We start from the raw sequence: 24902 nt of genomic DNA, 5'->3' as shown, positions 1-24902 counted from the left end.
CATTGTAGCGCCTCATCCTGCCGGCTTTCTCAACTGATTCCTGGTGGTGCATGCTCTGGGGGCTGTCTTCCTTCACCCTGCACTGGAAGCCAAGAAGAAATCTCCAGTGGGTCGACGGAATCTTCCCCCTGCTAACGCAGGCACCAAAAGACTGCATCACCGGTCGTCTGGGTCCCCTCTCATCTCAAAGAGCGTGGTCCCTGGAACACAGGAGCTATATCCAAGTGACCCCCACAGTCCAGTGATCCTTCAGTCCAAGTTTGGTGGAGGTAAGTCCTTGCCTCCCCACGCTAGACTGCAAACCTGTGTACTGCGTGATTTGCAGCTGCTCTGGCTTATGTGCACTTCTCCAAGGATTCCTTTGTGCACAGCCTAGCCTGGGTCCCCAGCACTCCGTCCTGCAGTGCACAAATCTTCTAAGTGCCTGCTCCGGTACTTCTGCGGGTGCTGTCTGCTTCTGTGGGGTCTCTCTGAGTTACTGAGCACCCCCTCTGTCTCCTCCTCCAACGGGAGACATCCTGGTCCTTCCTGGTCCCCAGCAGCACCCAAAAACATCAACCGTGACCCTTGCAGCTAGCAAGGCTTGTTTGCGGCCTCCAGCACGCCGTGGGACATCTTCCATCCAAAGGTGAAGCTCCTAGCTCTCTTCGTTGTTGCAAAATCCTAGGCTTCTTCCATCCGGAGGCAGCCTTCTTGCACCTTCATCCGGGGTTTCCTGGGCTCCTGCCCCCGCTGGACACTATTGTGACTCTTGGACTTGGTCCCCTTGCTTTGCAGGTCCTCAGGTCCAGGAATCCGTCTTCAGTGCTTTGCTGGTGTTTGTGGTTCTTGTAAAATCCCCCTATCACGACTATTGTGTCCTATTGGGGTAGTAGGGGTACTTTACTCCTACTTTTCAGGGTCTTGGGGTGAGGTATCTTGGACACACTGACTGTTTTCTTACAGTCCCAGCGACCCTCTACAAGCTCCCATAGGTCTGGGGTCCATTCGTGATTCACATTCCACTTTTGGAGTATATGGTTTGTGTTGCCCCTAGACCTATGTTCGCTTATTGCATCCTATTGTAATTCTACACGGTTTGCATTACTTTGCTTACTATTACTTACTTGTTTTGGGTTTGTATACATATGACTTGTGTATATTACTTACCTTTTAACTGAGGGTACTCACTGAGATACTTTTGGCATATTGTCATAAAAAATAAAGTACCTTTATTTTTAGTAACTCTGAGTATTGTGTTTTCTTATGATATTGTGCTATACGATATAAGTGGTATAGTGGGAGCTTTGCATGTCTCCTAGTTCAGCCTAAGCTGCTTTGCCATAGCTACCTTCTATCAGGCTACGCTGCTGGAAACACCTCTATTCTACTAATAAGGGATAACTGGACCTGGCACAGGGTGTAAGTATCACAAGGTACCCACTATAAGCCAGGACAGCCTCCTACAACACCTATTCCCAAAGGGAGAGGGTGTAACACCCTGCTCTCAGAGGAAATGCTTGTTCTACCTTCCTGGAACTGGGATGCCCAGACCCCAGGAGGGCAGAACCCCGTCTGTGAGGTGGCAGCAGCTGTAGCTGCAGTGCAAGCCTCAGAGAGCTGGTTTGGCAGTACTGGGGGGTCCATGGTGGAGCCCCCAGGATGCATGGAATTGGCTCCCCAATACCAGATGTGGAATGGGGGAAAATTCCATGATCTTAGACATGTTACATGGCCATATTCGGAGTTACCATTGTGAAGCTAAATATAGGTATTGTCCTACATGTAGTGCACGCGTTAAATGGTGTCCCCGCACTCACAAAGTCCCGGGAAATTGGCCCTGAACTATGTGGGGGCACCTTTGCTAGTGGAAGGGTGCCCTCACACTTAGTAACTTTGCACCCAACCTTCAGCAAGTGAAGGTTAGACATATAGGTGACTTATAAGTTACTAAAGTGCAGTGAAAATAGTTGTGAAATAACGTGTGTTATTTCACGCAGGCTGCAAAGGCAGGCCTGTGCAAGGGTTTGTCTGAGCTCCCTATGGGTGACAAAAGAAACGCTGAAGCCTATATGGATCTACTGGAACCCCAATGCCCTGGGTACCTAGGTACCATATACTAGGGAATTATAATGGTGTTCCAGTGTGCCAATGAGAATTGGTAAAAATGGTCACTAGCCTGCAGTGACAATTTAAAAAGCAGAGAGAGCATATGCACTGGGATTCTGGTTGGCAGAGTCTCAGTGACACAGTTAGGCACCACACAGGGAACACATATAGGCTACAAACTATGAGCACTGGGGTCCTGGCTAGCAGGATCCCAGTGACACATATCAAACACACTGACAAATAGGGTTTCCACTATGAGCACTGGGGCCCAGGCTAGCAGGATCCCAGTGAGACAGTAAAAACACCCTGACATATACTCACAAACAGGCCAAATGTGGGGGTAACAAGGCTAGAAAGAGGTTACCTTCCTACAGTGTACACAACACACAGGGATCAGCGCTATGCACTAGGCCATGCACTACCAGTTACAGTGCTATTCACCAGGCCATGGAGTACATTACCTTACGCAAATAGCAGCACACCTGAAACCCACAGGACCCTGCCCAGTAGTAGATGCCCGCTAGCATATTTGGGGCTGGAGGGCATCAGAGCCTGCCCAACATGGAACCTACCCTGCCATGTTCGTCCTGGTCTAGGGGCACCCACAGGCCCACATCCCCCACCCAGAGAACACCTCCCCACACACAATTTACAGATTCTGAAACTGTACTCACCCCCTTGAGGCTGCTGTGATGCCTTCAAGCGCCCATCCAACTCCGGATAGGCCACCACCAGGATACAGAACATCAGGGGGGTCAGGGTTTGACGTGTACCCCTTCCTTGTTGGAAGGCCATCCCCAGCTGGGCCTCTGCCGTCTTCCTTGTCCAGCGGTGCAGGTCCTCCCACCGGTTGCGACAGTGGGTGCTCTTCCTGTCAAAGACCCCCAGGGTCGGCACGTCCTTGGCGACGGTACGCCAAATACCCTTTTTCTGATGGGCGCTGACCTGCAGACAATACCGTCCGGCTGTTACACTCATGGTCCACCATATCCCTCCCATCCCCTTAGGCACAGACAATGACCACAATTCTGCCCAGGACCCCTCAGCCACTCCCCCCCTTACACGAGGCTTACACACACAGCACTCCATGCATTCATGCCCCATGCATTGTGCTCACAGTGTACTCACCTGTTGGTCTGGAGGACCATAAAGTAAATGGTAGTGGAGTAGGACCCATCCACTAATTTCTCCACCTCCTCCGAAGTGAAGGCAGGGGCCCTTTCCCCAGACACTCGAGCCATGGTCGCTTCCTGACACAGGTCACAGCAGCATTTGCAGTTTAGGTCCTCTCCTGTTGAAGGTCAGGTAGCAAGTGAGTGAACAGATAAAAAATGGCGGTCACGTCTGCGGTGGTGCATACCATCACCGCCGGCGTACATCACCTTTGGCTACTGGAACCCATAGGGCCCAATAATAACCAATGAGATGTTGCACGGCGGTCCTCGACCACCGCCCGCAATAGCGCACAACGTCAGTGGAATGACCTAATTTCCACTTGTCCCTCCACACAGGTCAGGCGGCTGCCATTTCAGGGGGGAAGAGGCCATGGCACCTAACTGCGTCACAGCAGACATAGGCACATTTACGGTAAAACACGTTAATATACTGTTTCTGTCACAACATGCAAGGCATTTTACTCTGAGGATAAGTTTGAATATGACCATCTGCTTACCGTTTTTCACTCTAGAGTTCAACCGCTGAGGATGAATAGGAGATGGAGACATACCCCCGTGTGCAGACCCCTGGTGGACCTGGCAACAAGGGAGGAAAGGCACATTATCCTCTCCTACAGACTTGACAGGGGCACAATCACAGAGCTGTGTGCCCAATTGGAGCCTGACCTGATCTCAGCTATCCGTCACCCCACTGAGATTCCCCCTCTTGTGCAAGTCCTATCAGTGCTCCATTTCTTGTCAAGTGGCTCTCTCCAAGCGACAGTGGCCATGGCAGCAGAGATGTCAAAGCCAATGTTCTCAATAGTACTGACCAGAGTGTTGTCTGCCCTGATGAAACACATGCACAGCTACATCGTTTTCCCCCAGGTGGAGGATTTGGCCACAGTGAAGGCTGACTGCTATGCAAAGGGAAATATACCCAATATCATTGGTGCAATTGGTGGTACACATATTGCCTTTGTCCCCCCCAGAGAAATGAACAGGTGTACAGAAATCGAAAGAGCTTTCAGTCTATGAATTTGCAGATAGTGTGCCTGGCGGACCAGTACATCTCCCATGTCAATACAAAGTTTCCTGGGTCTGTGCATGATGCCTATATCATGAGTAAGAGCAGCATCCCATATGTGATGGCTCATCTCCTGAGGCATCGGTTGTGGCTAATAGGTGAGCCCATGGTCCCCACCCAGTGGATGTTGGTATATGGGTGTGGGGTTGGCCCTAAGGGTGAGTGTCTGGCAAACAGGTATCCCTCGATAGTTGTAGGTGACTCTGGTTATCCCAACCTCTCATGGCTACTGACCCCAGGGAGGAATGCCAGGACAAGGGCAGAGGAATGTTACAGTGAGCCACAAGGGCGAACAAGGAGCATCATTGAGCGCACCTTTGGCTTCCTGAAGGCCAGGTTCAGGTGCCTCCATCTGACAGGTGGATCCCTGTGCTACTCACTCAAGAAGGTCTGCCAGATCATCGTTGCATGTTGCACGACCTAGCCTTGAGACGCCAGGTGCCTTTTCTGCAGGAGGATGAGGGTGGAGATGGTCGTGTGGCAGTGGTGGAGCCTGTGGACAGTGACAAAGAGGAGGCAGAGGAAGAGGATGTGGACAACAGAACAACTATGATACAACAGTACTTCCAGTGACACACAGGTAAGACACTGTAACCTCACCGTCCATTGCTGTTTTGTGAAGTGAATTTTCTCTGGCTGGCTGCTGTTCCCACTACAAAGGCCACTTATTGTACCCTTTAACATGTCTATTTGCAGATATTTGTGCCCTGCTGTGGCTCCTGGTGTATTGACTGCAGCACATTACAGGTCATACCTATGTATACATCACTATACTGTCTATTTGCAATGTCTACAGATTGTTAAACAACTACATCCTTAAATCATTTGACATACTCCATACTTGTTTTTTCCCAAGGGTGTTTATTTCAGTGCTGAGAAGTAAGTGGGGATGTGCAATGGGCTTGGGTGATGGTGGAGAAAAGTCCTGGATAGAGTCCAGTCTATTGGTATCACGGGTGCATTGTCCAAGGGGCATAGGAAGGGGAGCAATGTCAGTTGAAGTTGGACAGGGTGACAGAGTGGGACACAAGAGTGACAATCAGGAGAGTCTTATTTCCTGGCGGGGGTCTTGCAATGTTCTCTGCCTTCTGCCTGGATCGCATGGACCGTTTGCGGGGTGGTTCTCCTTCTGAAGGGAGAGGGGTGTTGGTGGCCTGTAGGTCCTCTGTTGGGGCCTCCTGTCACCTAACGTCAGCAGAGGTGGAAGGCTGTTCATCGGAGTGGCTAGTGTCAGGGGCCCGTTGGTGTCCCACTGCCGCCCTCATGGTGTTGGCCATGTCTATCAGCACCCCTGCATTGGTGACCAGGGTGGTGTGGATGTCCCTCAGGTCCTCCCTGATCCCCAGGTACTCTCCCTCCTGCAGCCGCTGGGTCTCCTGCAACTTGGCCAGTATCTGGCCCATGGTCTCCTGGGAATGGTGGTATGCTCCCAGGATCCCTGCAAGTACCTTGTGGAGAGTCGGTTCCTGGGCCTGTCCTCCCCCTGTCGCACAGCAGGCCTCCTAGCTTCCCTGTTGTCCTGTGCCTCTGTCCCCTTAACCGCGTGCCCACTGCCACTGACCCCAGGTCCCTGATCGTCCAGTGTTTGTGGGGTGGCCTGGGGTCCCTGTAATGGTGGTAACACTGCTTATTGATGTGTCCTGGGGACAGTGGTATGGGCCCGTTGGGTGGGTGCTGGGTGGTGTTTCCTGAGGGAGGAGGCTCTGTGGTGTGATGGGACTGTATAATGTAAGAAGGGGGAAGGGACCGGGAGATTGATTGGTCGAGTGTACACTCTCCCTACAATAGTACAAAACAACCAAAGTACACTGTTCCATGAAAAGAGAAAGAAACTAGGGTGACCTGAGATATCAGGAGCAAGGACCCTCAAGCATCACAATGGATGACTGGCATCATCATTGGGTAATGCTCCTCACCAGGCCGGCAGTGCAACGCCTGACGGGCTCCCCACACGGAGGAGCACTGAACCGTATTGTTCTGATAGTTACTGGTGAGTACTAACTATCTAAACGGGCATGCCTACATTCAAGCACCAGTACACAAAGGAGAGAACAAAAAGAAATAAGGGTAAAATTGGTTAATCATCACTACATATATCATCATTTTAATCAATAGTAAGGGATGAAACCAAGATTAAAAACAAGAGAAAGTAATATATTGAGTGTCAATGCTCAATTACTTTCAATGAGCAATAAACTCGGAGGAATAACCCTCTAGGAATACTCCTTAACCAGGGTCAACATGTTTCACGTTGTGTGGTCCCCACGGATCCAATGACGCTTCATCAGGACCAAAATGTTAATAAGCTCTTCTCCAATTAAACAAAAATAATAATATCACAATCCAGAACTACATAAGCCGGTCACTTACATTGAGGAATACTAGGCTAAGTCACAGTCAGGTCGCCCTAGAAAACAAAATGGAACAGTGTACTTTGGTTGTTTTGTACTATTGTAGGGAGAGTGTACACTGGACCAATCAATCTCCCGGTCCCTTCCCCCTTCTTACATTATACGTTTGTACAGCTGTCTGCTGTGGGACCTTTTAATAATAATTTTCGCTGAAGTTAGCCCTGTTTATAATCTTCACAATGGAAGATTTCCAGGGTCTAAGCTATGATGATGACATGGTATCAGCTATTCTGCAGACACCCTCGATTCTTGATAATGAGGGGTCTGCTGCAACAGGTAGTCTTAAACCTGAATGGGATAAGCTTTCAACTTTGAAAAAAGAATTGATAAAGACTGTCATGCATGGGACCATCATGACAGAGTACCTACGAGCCAATATCGCTTTCAACGGTCTTTTGGTTTCTAACATACCCCGAATATTTTTACAAGATCTAGCCGCCAGTCCTCTCTACAGCTATCTGGTGTCTTGCAACCACAGAACGCATCTTCCCCGGTAGGTCATTCCACCTCTTCCTGATGTCATCCCTTGTTCTTGGGTAGTGTCCCACGGCGTTGACCCTGTCCACGATCCTCTGGCAAAGCTCCATCTTCCTTGCAATGGATGTCTGCTGCACCTGTGATCCGAATAGCTGTGGCTCTACCCGGATGATTTCATCCACCATGACCCTTAGGGCCTCCACCAAGAATCTGGGGTGTCTTTGTGGTGCCATGGGTGCAGTGTGTGTGGTGTGTGTGAGGGTGTGTGGGGTGATGTGTCGGGGTGTGTGCTGTGAGGTGCGTGGATGGTGTATGGGTGATGGTGTTCTGTGGCTCTGGTTCTGTGGGTGCTCCTGGTGTGTGTCTCTCTCTGTTGTAAATTGTTTGCAATGGTAAAGGGTTGTGGGTAATGTGGGTGTGTGTTTTATAGTGGTGTGGGTGTGGTGTGTGTATAGGTGTCAGGTGTATGTAGTTTGAATTGTCCAATGTGGTTTTGTTTTGTATGTGTGTGTGTATTTTGAGCGCAGCGGTATGTACCGCCAATGGTTTCCCGTGGTTGAATGTCTGCTGCGGTGATTCGTGCGTCATGATATTGTGGGCGTAGTTCTGTTGGCGTAACGGTGTGGGTTTTGCTACCGCCAGTTTATCACTGACCTTTGGTCTGGCGGACTTGTGTGTGTATCTGTATAGTGGCGGATTTCTATGTGTGGGTCATAATACGGGTAGCAGTATAGAGCCGCGGGCGCGGTATTTTGGCGGCAGTCAGCATGGCAATAAGCGACACTTACCGCCAATGTCATAATGAGGGCCTAAGATCTAGGATGGCTGAGTACATGAAAAAGGCCACTAAAAAACCTTCAGGCCAGCTGAGAGCTCCAAAAGCAATGGCATGACCAGAATGCTGTCCTGACAGAGTACCACCCAGGACAGAAGGTGTGGGTATTGGAGCCTGTGGCCCCAAAAGCACTCCAGGACAAATGGAGTAGACCCCATCTCATTGTGGAAAAGAAAGGTGAGGTCACCTATTTGGTGGACCTGGGCACTGTCAGAAGCCCCTTTCGGGTGCTCATGTCAATCACCTGAGAACCTTTCTAAGACAGGGCTGGCTTAACCCTGCTCATGGCCACAGATGAGGGGCAAGAGGAAGGGAATGGCCCTCTCCCTGACCTCTTCTCCAACACTGAAGCTGATGACTTAGTGGAAGGCGTAGTTCTTGCAGACTGCCTTACTGCTGAGCAGAAGAAATCTCCTAGGACAGTTTTCTGAACTCTTCTCCTTCACATCTGGTGCAACTACTGGGTGTGAACATACAATTGACACTGAAGACAGTTTACCTGTCAAAAGTAAAATTTACAGGCAACCTGACCATATCAGAGATTTCATTAAAACAGAGGTTCAGAAAATGTTGGATCTAGGAGTTATTAAGGCTTCTGATGCAGTTATGCTTGTGCCCAAACCGCAAAGCAAAGATGGAAAGAGAAAAATGTGCCTTTGTGTGGATAATAGGGGTCTTAATACTGTAACCAAAACTGATGCTCACCCTATACCCAGGGCAGATGAGCCAAATATCTCAGCACCTTTGATTTGACTGCAGGGTATTGGCAGATCAAATTGTCAGAGGATGCTAAACCAAAAACTGCATTTTCAACCATAGGGACGCCTTATCAATTCACTGTTATGCCCTTTGGTTTGAAAAAGGCACCTGCTACTTTTCAGAGGCTGGTGAATACAGTCTTCCAAGGTTTAGAAGCTTTCAGTGCAGCATACTTAGATGATATTGCTGTATTTAGCTCCACCTGGGATGACCACCTGGTCCACCTCTGGAAAGTTTTGGAGGGCCTGCAAAAGGCAGGCCTAACTATCAAGGCTTCAAAATGCCAGATAGGGCTGGGGAAAGGGGTTTATCTGGGCCACCTGGTAGGTGGAGAACAGATTGAACCACTACAGGGGAAGATTCAGACCATTATGGACTGGGCGGACCCTACTACACAGACCCAGGTCAGAGCCTTCTTAGGTCTCACTGGGTATTACAGGAGGTTCATTAAGAACTATGGCTCCATTGTTGCCCCTCTTAATGACCTCACCAGTAAGAAAATGCCTAAAAAGGTATTGTGGACAGCTAGCTGTCAGAAAGCTTTTGAGGAGCTTAAAGAGGCAATGTGTTCTGCACCTGTCTTGAAGAGCCCATACTACTCCAAAAACTTAATTGTCCAAACTGATGCTTTTGAAATAGGGATAGGGGCTGTACTATCAGAACTTAATTCAGAGGGCCAGGACCAACCTGTTGCTTTTATCAGCAGGAGGTTGACCCCTAGAGAAAAGCATTGGTCTGCCATAGAGAGGGAGGCCTTTGCTGTGGTCTGGGCCTTGAAGAAGCAGAGACCCTACTTGTTTGGGACTCACTTCATTGTTCAAACAGACCACAAACCTCTATCATGGTTTAAACAAATGAAAGGTGAAAACCCTAAATTGTTGAGGTGGTCCATTTCCCTACAGGGTATGGGCTTTACAGTGGAACAGAGACCTGGGAGTACACACTCCAATGCAGATGGACTCTCCAGATATTTCCACTTAGATAATGAAGACTCATCTGTGTAGGAAAGTACCATCTTTCTTGGCTTGTTAACCATGATTTTTACCTGAGTGTCAGTATGTTTTAGCCTGTCTCACTGGGATCCTGCTGGTCAGGACCCCAGTGCTCATTGTTTATGGCCCAATGTGTGTGTCTGTATAGTGCTTAATTGGGTCACTGAGGCTCTGGTAATCAGAACCTCAGTGCTTATTCTCTCTCTGCTTTTAAATGTGTCACTATAGGCTAGTGACTTCATTTACCAATTTTAATTGGCACACTGGACCCCTTCCAGCGGTTGGTCAATGGGGTCCTAGCTGGCAAGAATGCCTTCTGCGCAGCCTACCTAGACGACATAGCCGTCTATATTTCCAGCTGAGAAAAACACCTGCTCTACCTCAAGGAGGTGCTTCAGGCTCTGCAACAGGCAGGCTGACCTTAAAGCCTAGTAAGTGCCAGATTGGGCAGAGTTCCGTGGTGTACTTGGGACACCTAGTAGATGGTGGCAATGTGCAGCCACTTCAGGCCAAGATCGAAACTATCAATTCGGCTTGGCATTTAAAAGTACTTGCCAAGCCAAAAATGCCCCTTTTTCTATATATAAGACACACCTAAGATATGCCTTAAGTAACCCATAGAGCAGGGTGCTGTGTAGGCAAAAGGCAGGACATGTACCTGTGTAGTTTACATTTCCTAGTAGTGTAAAACTCCTAAATTCGTTTTTACACTGCTGTGAGGCCTGCTCCCTTCACAGGCTAACATTCGGGCTACCCTCTTATACTGTTTGAGTGGTAGCTGCTGATCTGAAAGGAGTAGGAAAGTCATATTTAGTATGGCCAGAATGGTGATACAAAATCCTGCTGACTGGTGAAGTTGGATTTAATATTACTATTTTAGAAATGCCACTTTTAGAAAGTGAGCATTTCTCTGCACTTAAATCCTTCTGTGCCTAACAATCCACGTCTGGCTGGGTTCAGCTGACAGCTCCCTTGTGCATTTACTCAGACACACCCCAGACACAGGATACTCAGCCTCACTTGCATACATCTGCATTTTAAATGGGTTTTCCTGGGCTGGGAGTGTGGAGGGCCTGACACTTACATGTCAAAGGACAGTAGCCTGCCCTCAAACAAAGGACTGCCACACTTCTTACTGGCACCCTGGCAGACAGGATTGAACTGAAAGGAGACCTTGTGCACTTCTAAGCAACTCTTTGAAGTCTCCCCCACTTCAAAGGCACATTTGGGTATTTAAACAGGGCCTCTGCCTCTACCAACTCTCAGACACTTCCTGGAGAAGAGAACCTGAACCAGAACCTGCATCCTGCCATGAAGAACTGCCTGGCTGCCCAAAGGACTCACCTGACTGTTTTCTGTGAAGGACTGCTGCCTTGCTGATGCCCTGCTGCCTTGCTGCTCTCTGGCTGTGGTGAGAAGTGCTCTCCAAGGGCTTGGCTGGAGCTTGCCTCCTGTCCCCTGAAGTCTCAGGACCAAAAATACTTTTCTGGCCTTATTTATACTTTTTGGTGCAAAACTGCACTAACGCAGTTTTGCACCAAAAGGTTTTGCACCATTTTTTAGCACCAGCTGGGCACCATATTTATGGAATGGTGCAAGCCGGTGCAAAGGGTAGGCTATTGTAAAAAAAAATTACGTTAGGCAGTTTAGAGTCAAAATAAATGACTCTAACCAGATTAGCATCATTTGTTTACCCTAAGGGGCATATTTATACTCTGTTTGCACTGAATTTGAGTCATTTTTTTTTACTCTAATTCGGTGCAAAACTAACTCCATAGTTATACTTTTAGCACCACATTTATGGAGTTAAAGTCATTTTTTGGAAGTAGAAACCTACCTTGCCTTAATGAGATGCAAGGTAGGCGTTCCTGTGCAAAAAAGTATGCTATGGCCTCAACGCCATATTTATATTCCCATGCAAAAATGGTGCAAGGGAGGGAGGAGGGGTCAAAAAATGGTGCAAAGCTTGCTTTGCCCATTTTTTAAAGCCTGGGTCAGGGCAGGCGTTAGGTGGAACACAATGGAATAAGCCCACAGGTGCCCTCCCCAGGCCCCAGGGGCACCCCCACCCACACCAGACGGACTTCGGAGGATGGGGGACCCCATCCCAGGTAAGTACAAGTAAGATTGCATTTTATTTTTGAAAGTGCCATGGGGGCCCTGAAATGGGCCCCCATACATGGCATAGGGTGCAATGGCCATGCCCAGGGGACCCTTGTCCTCTGTGCAGGCCATTGGGGGGGTGGGCATGACTCCTGCCTTTTCTAAGGCAGGAGTCTTGTGGCATGGTAAGTTTAGCACCATAAAATGACGCTAATCTAGTTAGAGTAATTATTTTTTTACTCTAACCTGCCTAAAGTAATTTTTTGGTGCTAAACCCCCTTCTTCTATACCGCCAGCCCCACCCGACTAAAGTCATTTTTTTTTACTCTAGCCTACCCTTTGCACCGGCTTGCAGCATTCCATAAATATGGTGCCCGGCTGGTGCACAGAAATCATGCAAGCCGGTGCTAAACTTTTTGGTGCAAAACTCAGTTAGTGCAGGTTTGCACCTAAAAGTATAAATAAGGGCCAATATTTTGTAAATTTGCGCCACTTTTGCGTAAAAAAAGGACGTTAATGCAGTGCAAAAAAAGTATAAATCAGGGCAGCACCAAAGTATAAATATGGAGTTAGTTTTGCACCGAATTAGAGTTAAAAAAATGACGCTAATTCGGTGCAAACAGAGTATAAATATGCCCCAGAGTATAAATATGCCCCTAAATATGGCGTTATGGCCATAGAGTCATTTTTTGCACGGAAACAACTACCTTGCATCTCATTAAGGCAAGGTAGGTCTCCACTTCCAAAAAATGACTTTAACTCCATAAATTTGGCGATAGATGGGTCTAGTAACAAAGTATAAATATGGAGTTAGTTTTGCACCGAATTAGAGTAAAAACTTTTTACGCTAATACGGTGCAAACAGAGTATAAATATGCCCCTTCATCTCTACAAGAAGGACTCCTTGTGCAGCAAAAAATGAACACACAGCCTGCACTGCGGTGAAAAATTCACCGAACGCCGAACTGGAACGACACAGCCTGACTTCGTAAAGAGTAGATCGATGCAGCGCCAGTGTAGCGACCAGAAATTCAACGCACGGCACACTGGTTCGACGCACAGCTAACCCGGAATGACGTAGTCTGACTTCCAGAGAGGAATCGACGCAGCGCCTGTGACTTCGTCCTGTCAGCGCAGGAAATCCACACATCGTCCCTGGGGCATCCAAAAACCCCGCAACCCGAAGAGGATCCACGACTGAGCACCAGAAATCGACGCACAGCCATCCCTGCATGAAAACTAAACGACACATCACTGTGTGCGGCCAGAGAAATTGATTCACACTTCCTTGTTTTCCATGCATCTCCTCCTCTGCGGTTCTTTGTGGAGATTTTGAACGCAAACCAGGTACTTTGTGCTTGAAAGAGACATTTATTGCTTTTAAAAGACTAACAACACTTTATATCACTTTTAAAGTGATATCTCAACATATACGTATTACATCTTAATTGTTTTGACCTGAATTTTATCAGATAAATATTATATATTTTTTCTAAACACTGTGTGGTGTATTTTTGTGGTGATATACTGTGTTATTGCATGATTTATTGCACAAATACTTTACACATTGCCATCTAAGTTAAGCCTGACTGCTCAGTGCCAAGCTACCAGAGGGTGGGCACAGGATAATTTGGATTTTGTGTGACTTACCCTGACTAGAGTGAGGGTCTTTGCTTGGACAAGTGGTAACCTGACTGCCAACCAAAGACCCCTTTTCTAACACAATCTATTAAAAATTGCATCCTCCTTTGTGGAATGCAGATGAGGTAAAAAGGATAGAAGGGTGATGGACTGAATCAGGCAAAAGGAAGGCACGACTTTCAGGAGAAATTAAGGTTATTTATGAAGAGCCACATTATCTCGGTAGAGCCCTAATGTTGATTTTTATTGTTATAGGTGAACACAGATCATGGGTGTGCACAGTGACATAGGCTTGTCTCACGTATTGCTGTCTTTCTGGACTAGCACTGATGCCCAAAGCACTACTCTCATAGTTGTGAAAGGCTATTACCTTAACCAGGATTTAATCAGCATGAGCGTTTTGTAGCAGCATACTGTGCAGTGATTAGTAGGGTGAATAGGTCATTTTTACCTTTGTCACTGGAGTGACGCCTACAGGCCCACTCATTTAAAGATATACTGCTGAACCCTTAACTCACCATTGACCTGCATTGTTTTGGTGTGTAATGCTGCACAGTGCATGTATGGTCTACTTGTGCGAAGTGTATATGGGTCTGTGATAGCAACAATGAATATAATAGTTAGTGCTGTGCATTGCATGTATACTATATGCATGTGTTGAGTGTACAGGGAGTGCAGAATTATTAGGCAAGTTGTATTTTTGAGGATTAATGTTATTATTGAACAACAACCATGTTCTCAATGAACCCAAAAAACTCATTAATATCAAAGCTGAATATTTTTGGAAGTAGTTTTTAGTTTGTTTTTAGTTTTAGCTATGTTAGGGGGATATCTGTGTGTGCAGGTGTGCATAATTATTAGGCAACTTAACAAAAAACAAATATATACCCATTTCAATTATTTATTATTACCAGTGAAACCAATATAACATCTCAACATTCACAAATATACATTTCTGACATTCAAAAACAAAACAAAAACAAATCAGTGACCAATATAGCCACCTTTCTTTGCAAGGACACTCAAAAGCCTGCCATCCATGGATTCTGTCAGTGTTTTGATCTGTTCACCATCAACATTGCATGCAGCAGCAACCACAGCCTCCCAGACACTGTTCAGAGAGGTGTACTGTTTTCCCTCCTTGTAAATCTCACATTTGATGATGGACCACAGGTTCTCAATGGGGTTCAGATCAGGTGAACAAGGAGGCCATGTCATTAGATTTCCTTCTTTTATACCCTTTCTTGCCAGCCACGCTGTGGAGTACTTGGACGCGTGTGATGGAGCATTGTCCTGCATGAAAATCATGTTTTTCTTGAAGGATGCAGACTTCTTCCTATACCACTGCTTGAAGAAGGTGTCTTCCAGGAACTGGCAGTAGGACTGGGAGTTGAGCTTGACTCCATCCTCAACCCGAAAAGGCCCCACAAGCTCATCTTTGATGATACCAGCCCAAACCAGTACTCCACCTCCACCTTGCTGGCGTCTGAGTCGGACTGGAGCTCTCTGCCCTTTACCAATCCAGCCACGGGCCCATCCATCTGGCCCATCAAGACTCACTCTCATTTCATCAGTCCATAAAACCTTAGAAAAATCAGTCTTGAGATATTTATTGGCCCAGTCTTGACGTTTCAGCTTGTGTGTCTTGTTCAGTGGTGGTCGTCTTTCAGCCTTTCTTACCTTGGCCATGTCTCTGAGTATTGCACACCTTGTGCTTTTGGGCACTCCAGTGATGTTGCAGCTCTGAAATATGGCCAAACTGGTGGCAAGTGGCATCGTGGCAGCTGCACGCTTGACTTTTCTCAGTTCATGGGCAGTTATTTTGCGCCTTGGTTTTTCCACACGCTTCTTGCGACCCTGTTGACTATTTTGAATGAAACGCTTGATTGTTCGATGATCACGCTTCAGAAGCTTTGCAATTTTAAGAGTGCTGCATCCCTCTGCAAGATATCTCACTATTTTTGACTTTTCTGAGCCTGTCAAGTCCTTCTTTTGACCCATTTTGCCAAAGGAAAGGAAGTTGCCTAATAATTATGCACACCTGATATAGGGTGTTGATGTCATTAGACCACACCCCTTCTCATTACAGAGATGCACATCACCTAATATGCTTAATTGGTAGTAGGCTTTCGAGCCTATACAGCTTGGAGTAAGACAACATGCATAAAGAGGATGATGTGGTCAAAATACTCATTTCCCTGTATGTATTCCTGTGAATAGTACAATACATGGAAGACTCTGTTGCCCATTTTGGGAGATCCAGGGCTTCATGTAGAAACATGAGGAGAGGATGTCGAGGAATCGACCAAGATAGATTTGTGTATTGCTGCATTCCTATAAGCAGGGTGGGGCATACTGGAGGAAGGAATAGTCAGGCGCTCCAGGACACTTAAAAGGTGCTCTTTGATTCAGAGAGATGTCACTGGAAAGGTGCCTGGGCACATATCAGGAAGGAGATGGAACTTATAAGAGAATCATAAAGAGTATGCCTGAGGCCCTGGTGTAACCTTTTGATGCACATATCAATGTGGCTGACATCCAGGTGTGAATCTATAGTCACTCCACTGCCTGTATTGTTGGGCCATCAGATTTTGAGGCATTCCTGCTGTGACAGACTGCTTTCAAGAAGACGAGAGAACAGAGGAAAGGACATTTCAAAAGGAGGCAGCCCCCCAACATAAACTTGAAAGACTCTGACTCTAAACTATGGGTGTGTGGGGATCTCCCCTTCACTGGTGGAGATAACAGAGTTTTTTGGAACTTGGCGCTCTGCTTGAAGCACGGAATAAGTCCAAAAACTTTGTTAGCCCCGCCAGCGGAGCAGAGTTCACCGGTGTGGGCTGCAGCACGCACCGGAGCACAGAGGAAGGCAGCCGCTGCAGGGAGAGACTCGTCACCGTTGGATGGCGAGGAGAGGACGACACCCAGTTAGGCCCAGGTAAGTCCTTGTCTCTTTTAACTGTTGTTTGTGCACACTGGTGCACAAACAAGGACCAAAATGGCAGCTTTCGCTGCCTACAGCCCTGGCCTGAAATTAGGTCAGGCCCGTAGGCAGTAAAAGCTGCTGTTTCAAGCCTCTTGTGCACTGGTCTGTCCCATGTGAGGTCACGGAACTCCACCTTCACGGAATTCCACTGAGTTTTTTTTCAACTCTGTGAACTGCACCCAGGCCTACCCTAAATCGCATTTGATTCTGGATATGGACGAGAAGAAGTGGCACTTGAGGCCCCAAAAATGATCATCTTTCAAGCAGCGAGTCAGAACTGTGATAGGAGAAGAAGGTCTGTGAGACATCTTCCTGTGGCCAGGACTGGCGACCAAGGCCTGTTAATCTCCCGGTCTGGGTGCGCAACCTCATCCAGGGATTTCAAGTTCACGTTCCCTTGATCCCGGACCACCAGTGCATGCCTGCTTGCCAAGAACAGTGTGTCCTGTGAGGAAGAGGAGAGCGGTGAATGGAGTGAAGTGCAGTGGGCGATGCAGATGAGTGGATCCCCGTAGCGAGATGTGGGGAGACAGCTGCTGCACTGAATGGGTCATTGCACATGTGCAGAGAAAAGTTGGAGACTCCCAAGTGCCAGAGGAGGGCTGTGGTGAAGTCATCATTTCTGTGCAGAATGGGTCATCGCCTGTGTGCAGAGTCAGGTCGGCAAGCCCATATGCGAGGTGGCGTAGCTGTGAAGGTTGTTGCTGTGGTGATTAGATTCCCTGTATGCTGCAGTGAAGACTACAACTGTGCCAATCAGGCTGGACCCCATGAGCAGAGGAGAAAAGGTATGCAAGAAGGAACCACCGGGAACAAAATAGAAGTGAGGTTTGGTTGAGACCGTCGATTGAGAATCGACACTAGCAGGCCTGAGGTGTGACTGAGGAGCAGCACCAGGATCGCCGCAACCCCTCCCCACTACCTGCGGGAGAAACTGAGGAAATTACCCAGCATCAGAGGAGCATTGAGAGCCATCCCTGACCCCCTCGCCCTGGGCTGCTGCAGGACCACATGTGGAGGGACTTGAGGACAGTTCACTACAGCCTGTCTGGGCCATCTGTGAAAGACTTACTGAAGACACCTGCTGCAGCTTCAGTGCCTGCAGAGAGGGTGCACTCAGATACTCCAGTCGCTCTGATCCTGTGTCTGCGAGTAAAACTGATTTTTGGGCCAGATGGCCCAAGTCAACTTGGCTGCCAAATCGCCCTTCAGAGCTGAAAAACCTTTGACTTTAACTAACAGTCGGACTGGACCTTCTGAGACTTGAGACTACTAGTGGGACTTAACCTGAATGTCACCTAGAGTGAATGAGGAATAATTGCTACTGCTAGCTGGAGGAAATTGTGACTCAGGGAACCAACTATGAAACACTAGAACCTGGACCTCGTGGGACTGTGTGTATTGTTTGTGAATGTCATATTTTACTTTGTGGTCCTATATAAATACTCCTTTTTTCCTAAAAGTAAGTAGTTGAACAACCAATTATTGCTGCTGCTGTGCATTTTTTGAGTTGTGAGACTGTGATCACATTCCAGTGTCTACCCACCCCTCCCCTCAACCCCTCAAAGAGAAGCCTTGGACTGCTCGACTTGTGCTACCACTGAGAGTCAAGTGCTGAAAGGGTATTAGGCCCATTTTTTCTGGATCCATAGTAAGTCAGGCCCTGGGTCATCAGGAGTAAATGACCTCAATATTTGGGCCCAGTAACCCCTGCATGCCATGTGGCCCTCTGAATGTTTCTATGACAAACTGCAACCTCTGGCAGCATGAATATTGACTCTAACTGGAGCTCCTCAATCTCCATGCATGTAGCTGCATTGTCAGAGGTTTTGTGAAGAAGACCCAACTATCCTACTGCAAAAGCAGGTCCACCCACAGCGGAAGAAGAAGAGGAGGCTGAGTGTTATGTTCCAACAGATAGGTGTACCAAATCCTGCTCGCCAATCTCGAGTGATCAGGATCATTTGTGATCAATCCTCTTGCACTTTCTGAAGGACATTTGACAGAGGATTGGTGAAAAGGCTCAGAGCACACACTCTCATGTTGAGAGTGTCTGTGAGATGAGCTGCTACAGGAAATATATTTTATTGCTGGATTCACCGCTGTAGGCATACCGCCTCTGAGCACACGGACCAAGTTTCCATACCACCCTGTCTCTAAATATAAAGGATGGTTACAGTACTGTGCAACACCTTGAATGCTATTCCCTGAGATCGCGCTGCACCCAGCTAGGTGGCATCCGAAGCCATGGTACCCTGAAAATACAGAGAACTGAAGGTATAACTCACCTGTAGGTTGGAGGGACAGATCCCCAGGGTCGTTCCAGAATGACGGAATCACAGATCTGCACCTGAACCGAGAGCTCCCCCTTATGCTGGATTCACTGTTTCCTCAAGCATCACTGCAGTCCTCCTCAACTGCCATCTGGATGTATGATGCCATCAGGCCTACCAGACGTAGAACGTGCAGATTTGGGACCTGTGTCTGAAGTATAAACATCACAATCATATCCTGAACATCTACAATCCATGAAGAAGAAAAGCCTTCATATAGTTTAGTCTAAACCAACTTCAAGGGGAGAAGTGGCACCAGAAGCACATCACAGGACAAGCAATGGCATTATAGCATACACTCACTGTCTGTAAGCCAATGCCATGGAAGGTATGGGCTTCAATGTAATGACGCCTAGGCCAACGCAAGAGAATGCGTAAAGTCTCACGGCCTTGCTGAACCCACAGGGATGAGTCCACCTTTGAGAAGTGACCCATAGGATAACAGGGCCTTTCTGAAGCTGTCCTGCATGACCTGCGTAAGGGTCTCCACCTGAACAGTGTTGGCGGATGGGGTTTGAAATTTCAGCTTCTTATTTTCCAAAACTGGAAATGACTCCGAAGATGAGGTAGAGATCAGCATCAGACAACAGCTTCAAGTATCGAGGGACCCTGGGCTGGGGTGGTGAGTTTCTTTTCCAAGTATGGAACTGGCTCCAAAGATGAGGTAGAGACCAGCATCAGGTAACGGCTTCTACTCTTGATGGACCCTGGGCTGGGGTGGGTGGTTTCCTTGAGAAGGATAAGTTACTTACCTGTAATCCTAGTTCTCTTCCAGGGGAATCCTCATCAAATTCATAAGCACTGAATATTCCCTTCCACGTGCGGAGACCCCAGAGCACATACAAAACACACATGTATATACATTATTTGTATCTGTAAGCATAAAATTGTACCTAGAATTTTAATACATATATCCATCATATACGTATCTACACATCTATGCAGCCTGTGTTGAAAATAGGCTAAAATGCCCTACTTTAGTAAAGGTTTTCTTTAACAGACATGTAAACTAGAGTTAAGCATTTCTGTAAAGCAGAAAAGAGAGGCATAAAGTGCAAAAACAATATTTTATCAGAGAGAAAACTGTGATGAAATGTAAAGTCATTGTTAGCCAATAGGCTCCATCTAAATTAATATAGCAGAACAAATAAACTGGCATTGTGTCTTTAAGGCCTCCAGAACTTCCGGTATCCTACCATGCCCAGAGGTGAGAATGAGGTGATAAGAAGTGTAGAATACCAGCAAGTATAAACTGATATATACCAAATTCGTCCGGGGAGGTGGGCGGATTGCTTATGACTTTGATGAGGATTCCCCTGGAAGAGAACTAGGATTACAGGTAAGTAACTTATCCTTCTCTTCCAGGGGATTCTCATCAATAGTCATAAGCACTGGAAAGATTAGCAAGCCCAACCCACACCCTGCGGACGAAGAAGTGTAAACAAAAGCAGTTGGCTTGTTTATTTAAATACATTTCTTAAGGAGGCCTGATCCACTTGAGAGTCTGTCTTAGTGTCTGAATCTAGACAGTAATGCCTTGTGAAAGTATGCACCGATCTCCAAGTTGCGGCTTTGCAGATTTTGGAGATGGGAACATTTTTCAGAAGATCTGTTGTCGCCACCTTGCCTGTTGTAGAGTGGGCTTTGAGCTGGCAGTCAATTGTTTGTTAGCCAACTGGTAGGTAAATACAACTCATGAGACTACCCACCTGAAATGGTCTGTTTTGAGGCAGCTATGCCTGTTCTCATAGGGTCATAGTTCACAAACCAATGATCAGGTTGTCTGATAATTTTAGTCTTATCGAGATAACATTTTAGTACTCTTTTCAGGTCCAAAGAATGCAATGTTCTTTCTGCTGGTGTAGATGGTTTTGGAAAAAGCATTGGAAGTGAGATAGTCTGGTTAGTGTGAAAGTCAGACACCACTTTAGGGAGGAAACCAGGGTAGGTCATCATTACCACCCCATTATTGTGGAATACTGTGTAGGGCTCTTTAGCACAGAGAGCCTGAATTTCACTTACTCTGCACGCTGAACTGATAGCAACAACCAAAGCTGCCTTCCATGCAAGATGTTGTAAAAAAGCCTTATGTATAGGTTCAAAGGGAGAACCCATGAGCTTTGCCAGAACCATATTCAATTCCGAAGGAGAGGAAGGTGTACAGGCGGAGGGGAAACTGTTCTTAATCCCTCTAGAAAATCTTTAACCACAGGCATTCTAATGAATGATGTCTGAGAGAGTGATTTTCAATAAGCAGTAATAGCTGCAAGATGTACCTTAATCAACAAAAACTGCAAACCTGATGTTGCTAGCTGAGGGAGGTAGGATAGTATGACATCCTCCTGCCTCAGAATTTGATGTAAGTAATTCTGGATACACCACATGTAAAATATTTTCCACTTAAATGGATAGGAATGCTGTGTTGAAGGCCTTTTAGACTCCTTGGGAATGTTCATGCCTTCCTGCGATCGACGTAGATGACCATATTAAAGGAATTCTGGAACCATGCTTTCAAGCTCAGCGAGGGAAGGTTGAGGTGGAATACCTTCCCCTTGAACTTGTGGAGAAGATCCGGTCTGCACGGCAGTCTCCTGTGTGGCTTTTCTGATAGATGGAGAAGATCCGTGTACCACCACTGAATAGTATCATTCTGGTCCTGACTCTTTAAAGCTTGTTGATGACTGTAGGAATCAGGGAATGGGTGGAAAAGCTTATAGAGATGTCCCTGACCAGTCTATCAATAGGGTATTCCCCTTTGTCCCTAGTAGGTAGAACCTGGATGCGATGTTTCAGCATTTTTTGTTGTTTTTGTTGGAAAACAGGTCTGTTTGAGGATACCCCCATTCTTAAAAAGCGTCTTGCACTTTGTGAAGAACCCAGTCATGCAAGTCGGAAAAGCTTCGGCTGAGAGAGTCCGCTTGTGTGTTCTGGACTCCGAGGAGGTGAAACGCTGTGATTGACAGTTTCCTTGCTATTAGCCAATGCCAGATAGTAGGTGCTTCCCTAGATAGGGGGCTAGATCGAGTGCCCCTGCTTATTCAGATAATACATTGTGGTTGTGTTGGCCGATTGGACCAGGAGAGAGATGTCCAGTATGGATGGTGAAATGACTTGAGGGCTAGATGAACTGCCCGCAGCTCTAGCAACTTGATGTGGTATTGATGCTCTTTGTCTGACCACAAGCCCTGAGTTTGGAGGGAGCCCATGTTAGCCCTGTGCCCTGAAGAGATGCATTGGTTACAAGAGTTTGAGTAGGAATGTCCTGATAGAAAGGGACCCCTATTAACAGATTCTGTTAATGAGTTCACCACAGTAGTGAGTTCCTTGCCACTAGTGACAGAGTCAATCTGTCTGTGAATTTATATCATTGATCCTCCAGAGTCTCTTGAAGAGGTCTTTTGTGTAATCTGGCATTGGGAACAATGAAAATGCAGGAGGCCATAGAACCCAGGAGTGAGGCTATTCGTCTGGAATTGGTTGCACAGTGTACAGGATGTTGTGACACTTCTGCGCTATTGATAATAGTCTCTCCTTCGAAGGAAACACTTTTGCAAGCCTTGCATACAATGTTGCTCCTAAGTAATGGAACCTCTGGGTTAGAGTCTGTATGGACTTTTCTAAATTGACTTGAAGACCGAGATTTTTGAAGGTGTTCAAACTGACATGGAGATGTTGCATTGTTTGAGTTGGTGAGCTGCTTTTCAGTAGCCAATCGTCGAGGTACGGATAAATGAATATCTTTTTCCTCTACAGGTGTGCTGCCACTACCGCTACGCACTTGGAGAACGTGCGAGGGACTGACTTCAGACCGGAGGCTAGTACTGATAGTCTTTGGATCCGACCATAAAGCGCAGGAATTCCCGGTGTTTCTCTGCTAATGGGATGTGAAAGTAGGCATCCTAAAGATCGATGGACCACATCCAGTCCCCCTGATGGAGCTGGGGGTAGTTCTGACGGAGGGCCAGCATTCTGAATTTTTTCTTGCAAATGTATTTCTTGAGATGTCTTAGGTCTAGTATGGATATGAAGTCTCAGCTTGGACCTTTTTTCCCCACACAAAGAAGTAACAGAAGTACACTCCTCTTTCCTTTTGAGAGGGTGGGACCTCTTTGATAGCTGTTTTTCAAAGCAATGAGACAACTTAGGTTAGTAGGAGTTGTTGATGTTAAGGTGTTTTTGATAGTTGGACTGATCTGGGTGGGGATTTGAAACATAGTGAATACCCATTTTCTACAATATTTAGAACCCATCTGACTTTGGTTATGGAGCACCACTCACCTACATAATTGGTAATATTTCCCCCTATCAGAGTTGATGGCAGAACTGGGGGAAGTGATTTCTCATTGTTTTCCTGATGTTTTGGACGTAGATGGATTTTATCTGGCTGCTCCTCCTTCCCTTGTTCGTTTACGATATTGACATAAGGGTCTGCCTTGTCTTTGTTTCTGTCTTGGGACCCAGTGAGGGGTTTGAACCTTCTGATGGTATGGACTCCTGTCGTAAGGCCTGTATCTTCTGCAGTATTCTTTATGTTTATCCAGACCTACAACCTTAAGTGTGTCAAGCTTATCCTTCATTTTGGCCATCTCATCGTCCGTGTGAGACCCAAATAAAAAATTGGCTGTAAATGGAGTGTTCATAATGCGGTGTTGTGACTCCTGCTTGAGGCCTGTCGGGCAGAGCCAAGATGAAGGTCTGACACATATCCCATGGATATATCCATGTGCAGCTGGATCTGAGCCATCTACAGGTGCACTCATTATTTGATTGGCTACTAGGCCTCCTTCCTGTAAGATTTCTTGGAAATCCTACCCATCCTCCCTGGGTAGTTTTCGGACAAATCTGTGTAGAGAATCCCAGAGAGATCTATCATATCTTCCAAAAAGAGCAGATGCACTAGATACCTTCATGAATTAAGCTGATGTGCCGCATATTTTTCTCCTCAACGAGTCCAGGTGTTTATTTTCTTTATCTGGTAGTACTGTCGATGAGGAAGCAACTGAATGAGTGTTCCTGTCAGCAGCTAGGATGACTGATTCTGGCAGAGGATCGGTCCTGAGAAATAATGGGTCTTGATATGTGGCCTTATATTTCTTCAGAATTCTTGTGGGAGCTGCAGTTAAAGATGCTGGTGTGAGGAAAGTGCCCATTACTGGTTGTAGGAGTCCTGGAACCAGAGGGAGGAGCTGTCTCAAAGAGGACCGATGGTGTAACATTTCAAAAATTACAAAAAACAATGTTGAGGGTTCAGGGATGTCAATATTTAACTTATGAGCTCCTCTGCCCAACATGCCATTAAAGGTGGTAATGTCATCCACTGGAGACACTTTCGCCAGGGGAGTGTCTATCAGAGTAGGCAAATCGTTTTTTATAGATGACGTAGAAGTGGAAGACCAGGAAGGTGATCTGCGTCTTGATGACGTGATTGAGAGCTCTGAGAGTAGGAGAGGGTGATCTTTCTCTAGATCTTTGCAGTGTTCTACTCCTTGTCCGTGACCAAGGAGTCCTGTCTGTTCTTTGTAGTCCTGAATGAACTGTAGAAACAAGTATTGTTGTATGACCAGTCTTTTGTGTCTGAGGCTTTATTGACAGTGTTCTTGGGGGAGATCGTATTGGTGAACACATTTGTGAATATTGTGAGCCCAGACTGCACGAGTCCGGGCCCTTACGAAGGCTTTCTAGCCATCTTGGTGACAGATTAACTGGAGATAACTGTCCTTCTGTGGCCGAATGGGAGGAAGCTCTTGAGGATACCAGCTAAAATCTACTTCTTATAGTTTTGGCTGTAGGTGAATCATGCTAGGTCATAGTTTGGGTTGCTGATGTCGACAGAGGTCTAGTAGGTGAAGAGGTCCTCACCAGTGAGCGATGTCTTGACGTCAAGTGATGTCTTGACATCGAATGTGAAGGCACAGGTGAAGTGTGTCTCAATATCAAACTGTGCATGGTAGCCATTAACTGAGAAATAGATTTTTTCCTTGACATTGATGATCATTGAACCATAGTTGCCAACGTGGTCTTCGTCGTTTAGTGCTG

Source organism: Pleurodeles waltl, chromosome 4_2 (assembly GCF_031143425.1).
Source record: "Pleurodeles waltl isolate 20211129_DDA chromosome 4_2, aPleWal1.hap1.20221129, whole genome shotgun sequence".
NCBI classification, from domain to species: Eukaryota; Metazoa; Chordata; class Amphibia; order Caudata; family Salamandridae; genus Pleurodeles; species Pleurodeles waltl.
Note: the sequence above shows the minus strand (reverse complement) of the source record.